Source organism: Cuculus canorus, chromosome 3, assembly GCF_017976375.1.
Source record: "Cuculus canorus isolate bCucCan1 chromosome 3, bCucCan1.pri, whole genome shotgun sequence".
Taxonomy (NCBI): Eukaryota; Metazoa; Chordata; class Aves; order Cuculiformes; family Cuculidae; genus Cuculus; species Cuculus canorus.
The window spans coordinates 94,517,353-94,528,986 of NC_071403.1; the positions used below are offsets into that span (position 1 = coordinate 94,517,353).

Genomic DNA, 11,634 nt, shown 5'->3' on the forward strand with positions numbered 1-11,634 from the left:
TCCTAGTTCAGATTATTCTGTTACATAGCTTAAGGAAGCATTTTGTTATATGCTAGGCAGCCAAAGTTTGTGTTAGTTTCAGTTTTTAAAGTTGAAATCGTTACTGAAGTGGATTTCTCTATAATAACACACATTGATAACCATGGCAAAGCCTCAGTATGAAAAAAGAAGGGCTTGCTTGTTTTCTGATAAACCATGTGTTATGACCCCCTCTGCAACCAGCAGTGTTAGAGCCTACCTCGACCTGCATAGTGGAAAAGGAAGGCTGAAAAGAGTTCTTTTGATATATATGTGTGGCAAATCAGAAAACAACAACACTCCCAAGGTAAATTCAAATGCAACATTTATTATGGCCACATCCAAAATCACAGAAGAGATACTCGAGTGCACAATTGAGTCACAACTTCTCAGAGTTGCAAAACCAGATTCTAATCTGTTCAGATCACAGTGTGATACCTTGAACACAGTCATGGTCAGTAAACAAACTACACCGTAACTCTGATTCAATCCAATACACCATAGTGCCAAGAAAAATGGTACAATAATGTAAGTAAGAAAGAGAGAAAGAAGTAGCAGGGGGGAAAGAAAAATCATCCCCACTCCAGTGGGGCACAGTGGTTCCTCAGGAAAACATGGTCCACCTTGGCAGCAACTCCTCCAGCAGCAATTCTTCAGTAACGTGTGGTCCGGTAGTTCTTCTTCAGGATAGTCCTTCCTCAGGTTACTCTTACGGGGTGTTGGGTGCACACGCTGTGTCTTCTTGGCAGGCACTACTCATAGGGCCCTATTAGCCTGGGGAGGGGTGGAACGGTGTCTGCTTCTACACCTCCCCATCTCATTGTTAACCAGGAGCCACAGAAAAGGCCCTTGGGTGCACACAGTCTGGCACCCTGACAGTGTTTGAGACACAACAAATACAGTAAAGAAGTCAGGCTTTGCACCAAGAAAACACACTTGCATCCGCTGGGGTTCTAATGTCTTAATGAAAATTTGACCACCAGCTCAGACTTTTTTGATATATTGTGCAGTTCTCCCTTAGACTGGATTTTTGCTGTCATAGGTGTCTGTCTCCTAAAGGATTAGTTAGGCATCAGCATCTGTAGATATTAATGATTCATCTGTTGGAAAAACAAGACTGTGTCAATGAATGATTTTGTGGAGTGTATCATACTACATATAAATCACGAGACTAGAAAGGATTGCAAGGAAGTCATCGAGGCTCAACCCTATTCCCCATAAGGATCAGGTATGGTTAGCAGTGCAGGTACTGCCCTACTTGCATACTTTGCATTGAATAACTGCTCTGATGTGCAGACATAATTTTCAGTAGCAACATAGCAGTAGGTAGAAAACATGCGATTGTCGGTGTTGTGTAAACTGTGAGGTGAATAGTGGGAAGGAAGGTAATGCCACAAGCTGCACAATGCCTCTTGCTGACAAACAGCTGTCTCTTCAATGCAAAAGACTCATGCCTTGTGCAATTCCCCTATAGCCATGTTGTTCAGCAGGCTGCGTTTATTTCCTTTGGCGGTCAATCTTGTCCAGACACCCTGGATTCTCTGTTTGGTGGTAGAAGTTTATGAAAAACATTTTTATACCTAAACTCTATGGATAAGATCTTGAAAACACTTACTTGGGTGAATAGTTCTTATTTATGTGGGAAACCATTCAAATCCATTTTGCTATTAATGTCACAAATTGATTTAGTACGTGGCTTATAAAGAAGTGCAGTTTTGCTTCAAGCTATTTCCTGCTTTTACGATACCAGAGCAGAACTGCAAAATCAGAAGATAATGGCAAAACCTGCTGGTTGTAAAGTCCCGACTACATTTCCCAGAGAAAGTCAAGGAACGTTTTCACAAAGCACAAAAGGGACTACCCAGGGAGCCCCTGGGACCTGTAGTTCGCCCCAGCCAAGGGCAGCAAGAGACAGGGCTGAAAATAAGCACAACAATCACCTGAACCGAGAGACAGACCAACAGCTCAGTGTTGGGATTAAGTGAAGGTCGTGGACCTGTGCGCAGAGGGTATGGATGGAGGGTCCCTGCCTGTTAGGGCCCTCGGGCATCGACTAAGGAAGAAAGAATGAGTGGCATGATGAAGGGGGCCTACAGTTTTAGCTCCTTGCTCAGAAAATCTTATCAGACCCAGTGACACTCCAACCAATGTTGAGGTGGTGACCATAACATTGAAAACAGATCTCTAATGCAGATATTCTGTTCTGTGAAGTTGGCACATACAACATATTTCACTTTTTCCAGCTGCCGTCATTTTGATACAAAACTTGATCAACCAAAATCTCATGAACCTCAATATATTTTGGGTTTGTCCGCTACTGATTTGTGGGCAAACATTGTGGTTATTTGACTAATACACATATGTTTATCACGATGTAAACGCATACTCACTACATTCTAAAAGCATAGAGATGCTGTTTTTCTCACACCAAGGTTTCTGGTGTCTTTATGACCTAGAAATGCCTTGGTCTTAAGATTTTCATAGGGTAAAGTATAAACCTTGCCTCTTGTGCTGTTGTTTCCCATCTCAGGCTTCTCCCCTACATTATCACTTTTGTTGTATCTCTGCAGCTCCATTTTTAAGAAATTATGAGCAGTGCAGTAGGAGGAATGTTACATAAATGATTCAGGTGGCACTTTGTACTTACTACATGTCACGTTTTTTCTAAGTCAGCTTTTAGACAGAAGATTCTCAAAGGCTGATCCATTGAACCGTCAGGTTTATCCTACTGTAAAAAAGAAAGAGACATATTTCACAAATTAAGAACAACTGCAGCTTTATCCTGAAAGCCATATCAGTCTTGATGATGAGTGTATATGATTTACTGAATATGCCTGCATCTCATTTCTACTGAATGGTCTTCTGAATCCTCAAATAAATCTGTGTTCTTGGTTCTTACTTGTGCAATCAATCCAAAACAGTAATTAAAGCCAAATACAGAACTAATGTGTGGGTGGAACTACCTTTATGAAAAAAACACAAAACACATGTTCTCTTCAAAAGAGACTTATTGCGTTAGCACAGCCAGGGGAAGAATTGGAGAAGTGCTATTGTCTCTACTTTTCTAAGTATTTTTTTCTGTACATTAGTACAGGACTCCAGGCCGATTCCTCCAGCGTCCCTGCCTACTTTCCTCTTTTCGAGTCGATGAGAAGGAAGTGCTGAAATACCTTTTAATGAAAGTACTGTCATTGGGAAAACAAATTTGAAAGCAAATAGAAATTAAAGCAAATTGCAATAGATATGGATGACACTCCTAACATGAATATTTAAATAAAGGCTAGGTTCTACTTAGATATACATCAGATGAAGTTAAATATATTTTTAAACACTTCTGCCAGTGAATTCTAGTAGGAAAGAATGCAATTGCAAAATTAATCATTAGATGCTACAACAATAAATATATTACCCTCTGTTATTTAATACCAAGCCTGTCTTGATTATCCTACACAGATTGCTGTGATGCCTTTTAGTTTAAAACAACAGATATATTTTTTTTTACATTAACAAAAAACCATAACACCTCAATGAGTTTGCTGGTCCAAAACTCCTTACCAAATACATATGCATTCATACCTATTTGGGAGCCAGATTCCTCAACAAGTCACTTTGTAAGAATTTTCATTCAAAATAGACTGAAGAGTAAAGCTCAAACATTTGTTCAATCTGAGTAAAGAGAGGATTGCACTTTTACATAATAGAGAATAAATTAGTATTTGATCAATCCTGACACATTTAATAATTAATGCCCAGCAAGCTGAAGTCCTGTTGCAATAAGGCAGCTGCACAACACAAAAAGAGAGGGAGAAAGGACAGACACAAATGTCTGTCTGTAGCAGAAAAAACAAATGTAGTGTCTGTTCTGATGAAGTGCCTCAGCTATCAGCTGCTTCAGCAGCTGCTGAAGGCACGTGAATGCTTCCGGGCAATTCAGCAGGCTCGGAAAGAGCTCTTATTTTCATATATTCATCTGTGCGCCCCACAACATTTGTTACAAGAGGATATTGTGAAACATCTGCTTGACCATGTAAGACTGTTAATGGTTGTCAATTATTGGCTATTTTTGACAATATTGTTCCCCATTGCTGGATATTCAATTGCTATCTGAGCTTTTTCCTGTTGAAGTAGCCATTCCACCAAAAGGTGTCAAGGAATGTGATGTATGTGGTGAATTCATAACTCAAACCATGAGAGCATACTCTCAGAAATTTGTAATTAAAGTAACATATTTAGTTTTTATTGTGGCTCTCACATTTAGATCTAACTAAATTTAACACAACAAGGAAGAGAAACCATTCTTTCTGAATTTACCAGCAGCTTTTAAGTGTGAGTGAAGTTTAATAACAAAAACATAACTTTATGTGAGATATTTGGGGGATCTAGTGGGATTTTTATCATCCCACTGTCCTCCTTGCTTCTCAGGATATCTGCTTGATGATTTTTAGACCCCCGACTCCCCTTCCTACCTCCCCATGATTCTTAGGTCTGTGGTGTACAATGACCTGAGAATTTTCTTTCAAAACGCTCTATTTATTTCCTTCTCTCATGGTTCTAGTAAAGAGATTGCTGCCACAACCGATATTTCTTTCCCAGCCACTTTGACATGAGCAAGTCTGAGGAGAGGAAATGCCAAACCTGGGGCCATGTCAAGGTTTTCCACGCAGCCAGGCCGAAAGCTGCCGTAAGTAGCACAGCTAAGAGCAGCCAGACACACAAAGAAGGTATTTGTGCTGACCAGTGAGGAACAGGGACTAGTGCACAACTTTACGCCTCTTCCCCGCACTCATCCCATGCTAGATGGAGAGGACAGGGGGAGGCAGGAAGGAATACATTTCTGATATGGCTTTTGGGTCCTCTACTTAGCAAGGAGTTTGTCCTCTTAATACTGCCCTGTAGCAAGGAGAAAAGTCTACACTTCTGAGTTCAAAGTTCACATCTTACCCTCTGGGCTGCTATCCATTTAATCAAGGGCCAGATATCATCTGTTCCTATTATGATGGATGCTACCGATGCCTTTGGAACAGCAGGAAAGAGCAGACCTACTGCACTGGGGAGGATTGTAAGTCCCTGCTTGCAGCCTGCTGTCTTGTGATACTTGTGAACCGTTTGTGTTGACATGACTTCCAATCCTAACATTTGGTTCTAAAAAGCCTCCAGTGAACAGTTCCTCATCAGCTCCTTAGTTCCTGCCTCTTCTGAAGTGTCTTCTTCCCAAGCTGGTTCCACCAGATAGCAGCACAAGCCTAGGAATCTGCTGAGCTTCTTTGCTTTGTCCTAGATTCCTTTCAAAGCTGTCTGCTACATCTACACAGACATACCTTTTAGTAATGGAAGACAAAGTCCATCGTGGCTTGGGACTGAGCAATTCATATCTGCATCCAAGCCTTATAGCTGACTGTGGGTTAAACTGTCTACATGGTAGCTGATAGTACACACTACCAGTATGCCAAAAAAAGTGCTCCTACTTGTCTCTCCACAGTATGTGCTGTCATGTCTCTTTAACTGTCCTGTACAAATGAAAGACGGTAAATAGACGCCAGCAAATTTTGTAGGATGCATCCTTAGGAAAGAATGAAGGATTGATGGCATTACTGCAGGACATGCATTCAAGCTGTATGTGCCTGTTTATTGCAAGTATTTTCATTTCCACCTGCTCTTGGGCTCTGCAAAGGAATTAGAGGGGGAGCTAGGAGTAAATATATCCAAGAGGACATGCTGTGTGCAAGCCGTCACTGTCACTGAAAAGTACATCAACATGGCACACAGCTTGCCTGCTAAGTTTCTCCCAGGCAGTGAATGAAAAATATAATTCTTCCTGCACGTGCCTCTTCTTTCCTCCACCTCCTTTTTTAGATGCTGGGGAAAGGCATTGCTTGTCCTGGAGCTAATTTTGGTCTTGAGTTCAGGCCCAGTGATTTCCAAAACCAAAATCAAGACTATGTTTGGACACAATTTGTGAACATACAAGAGACTTTTGTGTGACAACACAGTTTAAGGCCTTGTCCTTAAGTTTAAGGGCTTGTCCTTAAACTGCTCACTAAGGGTGGACTGAAATCCTAATCTGTTGATCCTTGCTGGGGAGGGGTGTTACGCTATGGACATAATATAGACTCAGAAAATTGCATCTTTTGTCCCACGGGGCAAATGGGCTATAGCAGCCACTTCGCACCCTTTCTGTGCTGCTGATGGCCAAGTCCACATTCTCCATATAGGAAAGCAAAAGCTCTGAGGATTTCAGTGGCAGAGCTTGCCGACCCAGCTGAATCTCTAGCAGAGGAGTGAGAGGAATGGTAATGAGGAGTGCTCATCTTATAGTGCTGACTACACATTCCAGCCCTGTAAGAAGAGCACACCGGCTGATGGCCAAGCCTTTATTTTATGCGTTAGACAGCAAGTGTGTTAACGAGAAATGAAGTGAATTGATGGGTTTGATCATCTTACAGTGGACCCAATTCACAATACAATACTCTTGGCAAGGAAAATTAAAGAAAGAATTCACTTTCAGACCTACAAAATGTATCAATAGCACCCACTTTGCAAGGTTCATTTCTATAATATTAATTGATTGACTTGTCTTTAGACAGGATGGGAAAGGATGAAGTTAAGGAACATTACTGCAGTGTATATTTCTCTGTACAGTTTATAAAAACTGAGAAGTAACAGGTCCTTCAATAGTTTTTCCAGTTTTCATTTGCCACCACTATTCTTTCAACACACACACACGTACTCTGAAATCAAAGGAGGTATTAACAAGGTTGTGCGTGTGAAAAAATAGAGTGACACCACTTTTTGGGGGGAGCAAGGCAATAAGACCAATGGAAAAGGAATTGAATTTCTAGACCTCACTGCAAGAACTGTTTATGTACTTCATTCGATGGATAATAACATAATGGAATTGATTGCTTCTCCCACTCATTGTAGAGCTATGCTTTTCTTCAAATCAGGTTCCAAAGCTAAATGTTATTACTGAAGTTAGTCTTTCAAACCTGATTTAAATACACAAGTCTGAGGTTGAGCTGCCAACATTTGATTTGCTTTCAGAAGGAAAGGTTTTTTTGCAGAAGCCATTGCATATTTCTTGTAGTTGTTGTCAGCAGAAAATGCCACAGATTTTTTTTTTTCATGAGTTTCTCTGAACAAGAATTGTTGAATGAGTGAAGTTTTGGGTAAAGCTTTACAGAGATTCAGAAGTCTTTTAGCAAATTTAGAGAGTAGACACGATAGTATAGAAATTCCTGAGAAGGATTTCTTCTTTCTAAATATGAGTAGGAGACGATAGACAAGTTCTTTGTAGCAGGTGTTAAAGAAACAAGATGACAGTCTTCTGCTGTTATCTTTTCCACTATCAGGGTACCTTTGTTTAAAAAAAAAAGTATCAGCTCAGCTCTGCCTCGTTTTTCTCTCTCTTTTTTTTTTTTTTTAATGTAAAGGCTGAGATATCTAATTAAAAATATGTATTTCTACAGATTAAATTATCAGTGCTGCCACTGTCCCTTTTCTTGTTGATGCTTTTGCCGATGTCCTTGCGCTTAGTGTCAGAGACATCCAAATGCCAGCTACCTGCCTGGATCTCAGTTCTGCTTTTAAGTTTTTGGGAAGCCTTGATTATTCTTAAACTAAGTAAAAATCAGAAAACAAGGTCTTTGCAGCTTAGTATGTTTGATTTTTAAAATAATGCCCATAGCTTGAAACAAAATAAGACTGTTCAAACAAAATGTTTTGATCAGAAATTGTTAAAATCCACATTTCTGAATAGAACTAGACTCTCATCATCTCAAGCTGTTCAATTACAGTCAACATTTTCCCATTGGGTGAGGAAAGTGTTTCACTTAAGCAGTTCTAAAATTTCCTGAAGCCATGGTCCCTACAAGGAACGTGCCCCATTTCCTGACGTTAAGGAACTGTCTTTAGGACACAAACATTCCTATTGGTGAGCACACATGCAATCTTTCCAGCTAAGGAGAAACAAAACCAGAAACTACTAAGCTCTTTAAGGATCGCCATGCTCAGCCATAATTACTGATAAAGTATCAAACCGCTATGCAGATCAGGACTGCAACTGGGTGTTCCCCCTTCGTTTATATGTTCTTCAGAGGAGGCTGTGGTGACTGACAGGACCAGCAAGTGGGGCAGAAACAGAAGAGAAGGGATAATAATGCATCTGCATGTATAAAAGGGAGAAGGAGGCAATATTAGGAAAAGAAATCTATACATTTAGAAGTCAGGAATGAAAAGGAGAAGAACCGATCATTTCCAGATGAACACATGGCATTTTACGTGACTAAAGATGTACTTTGCTTCAGCATTTTCTTTTGATTAGTTTAAGTGATTGCTGACATAATGGCTTTTACAAATATACTGTCTTTACTGCCTATTTTTTTTTAATATACCTTGCAGAGACTTAAATACCGAGCTCAGAAGTGCTGGTTCAACCTGAGGGTGAGAGAACAATAAGTCAGTACTGGGAATTTGAAATGCTACAATTCCTCAAACATTTTGTATACTTTTAGTTCATAGATTCACTCAAGGACATGTTCAAAGGCTGGCAGAAATTGGCAAGAGAGACCAGGTCTCCAGAGATGTTTCAGCACCTAATCCTACAGGAATATAATGAGAACATTGATCCCTATTTTTAATGTTATGTGTTGAGCTATAAGTTACTCAGAAAGGTTGTTAAAATGGGAAGATATTCTTTGCATATTAAGTGCCACATGTACAGAATTTCTCAGCAGCCATACTGGCAAAAAAATAGGATATTCAGTGAGTATGGCTGTCTGGCCATCTATATATACTTGTTCTTCCTGTAAGTTAAATATTATTTACTCTGTTGTTTGTAAAATATAAGACTAACATGCCAGAAGCTAAAGGACTTCAGGAAAACAATTTTGGGGTGGGGAAGTTTCAGGGGAAGCTGCAACTTTGCAATGAAAAAAGAAATCTTTTGTACCTTATCATCACCCATCAAAAAAAATTCTACTGAAAGTTTTCAACAATTGATTTGTTCAACAACAGTTTAATCAGAAAATGTATGCCTTATTAAATAGTATTTTCTTCTTTTTTTTCCCCAACAAAGTCAAATTATACTGTTCAATTTTCAGTTTATCAGTTCTCGAAGAATATTTTGGATCATGCTTACTTTTTTTCTTTTAGACATGAAGTGCCAGCTTCCATTTGCACAACTTGCTTGTGCTGCTTTCAGAACGATGCCAGACAAAGGAGGCTGTATGTGTGTGAATGACAAAGGGGATCAGAGAACAGCTATAGATGGAAAAATTTAAAGCCACTTAGATCAACCAGAATTTAGAATGTTGTATAAACTGGTAATATATGCTTTCCCTTGGCATAGGTAACAGTTAATTGTTACTATTCTTGCAAGTTCAAAAATCTGCAATAGAGATATTGCAGATATGCAATACCAGCTTTGGGGGTTTCCCCCTCATTTTTCTCTGCCAGACATCTTTTAAGACAATTTTGATCATGATATTATCAAAAACATATGAAAATGCTTTGAAATCTATCATTTTTAAACTCAAATGGCACAAGAAATTGAAGGATGCTATATGAAACAAAATTGCATCTGGGCTTTTTCATAAAATATACATTTGACACATTATTCAGAGCTTCTAAGAAAGATTATGACAAGCAAGTCAAGTTTACTAGCCTTCTCTGATACAATTAGATACACAATATATTTAAAACAGAGATGCTAACTTTGATAAGCTAACACTGTATAAACCCAGTTTCTGTTCCCTTTTCTGTCACCAATCCCTCAAAAAAAAAAAAAATCTAAGCTTCATTCTCTGCCTGTTCATCCTCTCTGCCCGGCTGCCGGTAATGGAACTAACCCTCGTGTCAGCATTGGGGCCAGGGCTTTACAATGACAGTTCTAATCCATCTCTTCAAGTCAGTTTACTGTTGGTTTCCTATTATTCTATATATCGTGCAAGAGATGCATTTCAGGATACCACTGCTCTTTTTATGCCTTCCTTCATTTTACTGGTGCTATGGTACCTGCACTTTTGCCTAAGCATCATGAAAAGTCAGGATTAAACCGCATATTATAAAGAAAAAAATCAGAGAAAAGTCTGTAAATAAACTTTAAAGCACACAAAAACTGATGCTGCTTAATACTACCCACGGAAATACCAGCTTCACTGACATAAAGGATGCTTAATCTTAAGCCCATTCTCAGAAATCATCTTTAGCTAAGGGGTACTATCAAACCCTTGTATGGTACAACCAAGAGTCCAATATGACTTAAAAGTATCATATCATTGAATCAAAGACTAATAGAATGCTTTGGGCGGAAGGGACCTTTACAGGTCATTGAGTCCAAGCCCCTGCAGAAGCCGGGACATCTTTAACTAGATCAGGCTGCTTAGAGCCCCGTCCAATCTGACCTTGAATGTTTCCAAGTATGGGACTTCCACTGCTTCCCTGGGCAACTTATTCCCATGTTTCACCACCCTCATTGTAAAAAAATTCAGTCTAAATCTACCTTACCTTAGTTTAAAACCATTCCCCCTTGTCCTATCGCTACACTCCCTGATAAGGAGTCCCTCCCCGTCTTTCCTCCTGTAGGCCCCCTTTAAGTACTTGAAGGCTGCTATTAGGTCTCCCTAAAGCCTCCTCTTCTCCAGGCTGAAATGTGAAATATCAATATCAATTCCTATAAAAACAAACAGGCAATTTACAAAAACACTAACCCAAGATTTGCAGTATTTCCAGATCAGAAGATTTTCAGATTTCCTGGATGAACATCAGAATCACAATTTTGCCTTTCTATATTACTGGACTTCTTGATTTAATCCACTTTAGCAGAGGCATTTTATGAAGCAGCAGACAGTTATTAAAGTAATCTGGTCCAGAGAAAGATCCCGGTCTTGTAAGTGTCTAAATCCCCTAAATCACCATCTCCCTCTGCAGGAGCTACAGCCACACTACAGGACCAAATCCTTATTTATATGCAACAAGACATTTAAAAGGTCCAGATGCAGTGAAAACTACTTAATCAATTAAGATTTAAAATTAAGCAATTACCAAGACTCTGAAACTGTCATGAAATTGCAAATTAGTTTTTAAAACTAATATTAAAAAAACAGTCATCATGTAGTGGACCTGACAAAAGCTATTTATGTTATTTTCTTTTTATTTACAACAGATGTAGAAACCACTCTAGATATTACAAAGAAGTTTATCTTCTTCTATTAAATGTTAAGTGCATTGTTAAAATTTATGTCAAAATATGCTGTAGTGTTCTATTTTGAAGCACAAACCAAATTTACTCTCATTTGAGCTAATGCACATGCCTGAAAATCCTTTGAATACAGATAAGTGTAGAACTTGGTTTAAGACATTCCCTCCACATTGGTCACACTTTTCATTGTTTTTTTTTTTTTTCCATTTATTTTAATTGTTACTATTTGTCAATTATTGCTGCAGATATTGACTTAGAAGTCCCAGAGAGTAAAATTATTTCATTATTGCAGACTAGACCTCCTTCTGACTGGTAACACACATTGTTATGGTAACTTTTACTGATTAGTGAGACAGTAATAGTTCTGTCTGTTAAAATGGCACGGGGAGCTTGAATTCATCTACCAATTGTCACAAGCG

General features: G+C 39.0%; 1 long non-coding RNA gene across 1 annotated transcript; it reads right to left on the reverse strand.

Annotated features, from left to right (window-relative positions):
* Nucleotides 1-459: 459 nt before the first annotated feature.
* LOC128851830 (uncharacterized) lies at nucleotides 460-10,855 on the reverse strand. Its single transcript, XR_008449325.1, has 5 exons — nucleotides 10,725-10,855; nucleotides 9,155-9,238; nucleotides 8,409-8,451; nucleotides 2,666-2,746; nucleotides 460-1,118 (listed from the first exon to the last, which is right to left on the reverse strand). It is a non-coding gene; the product is annotated as an uncharacterized LOC128851830 (long non-coding RNA).
* Between the last annotated feature and the right edge of the window lie 779 nt (nucleotides 10,856-11,634).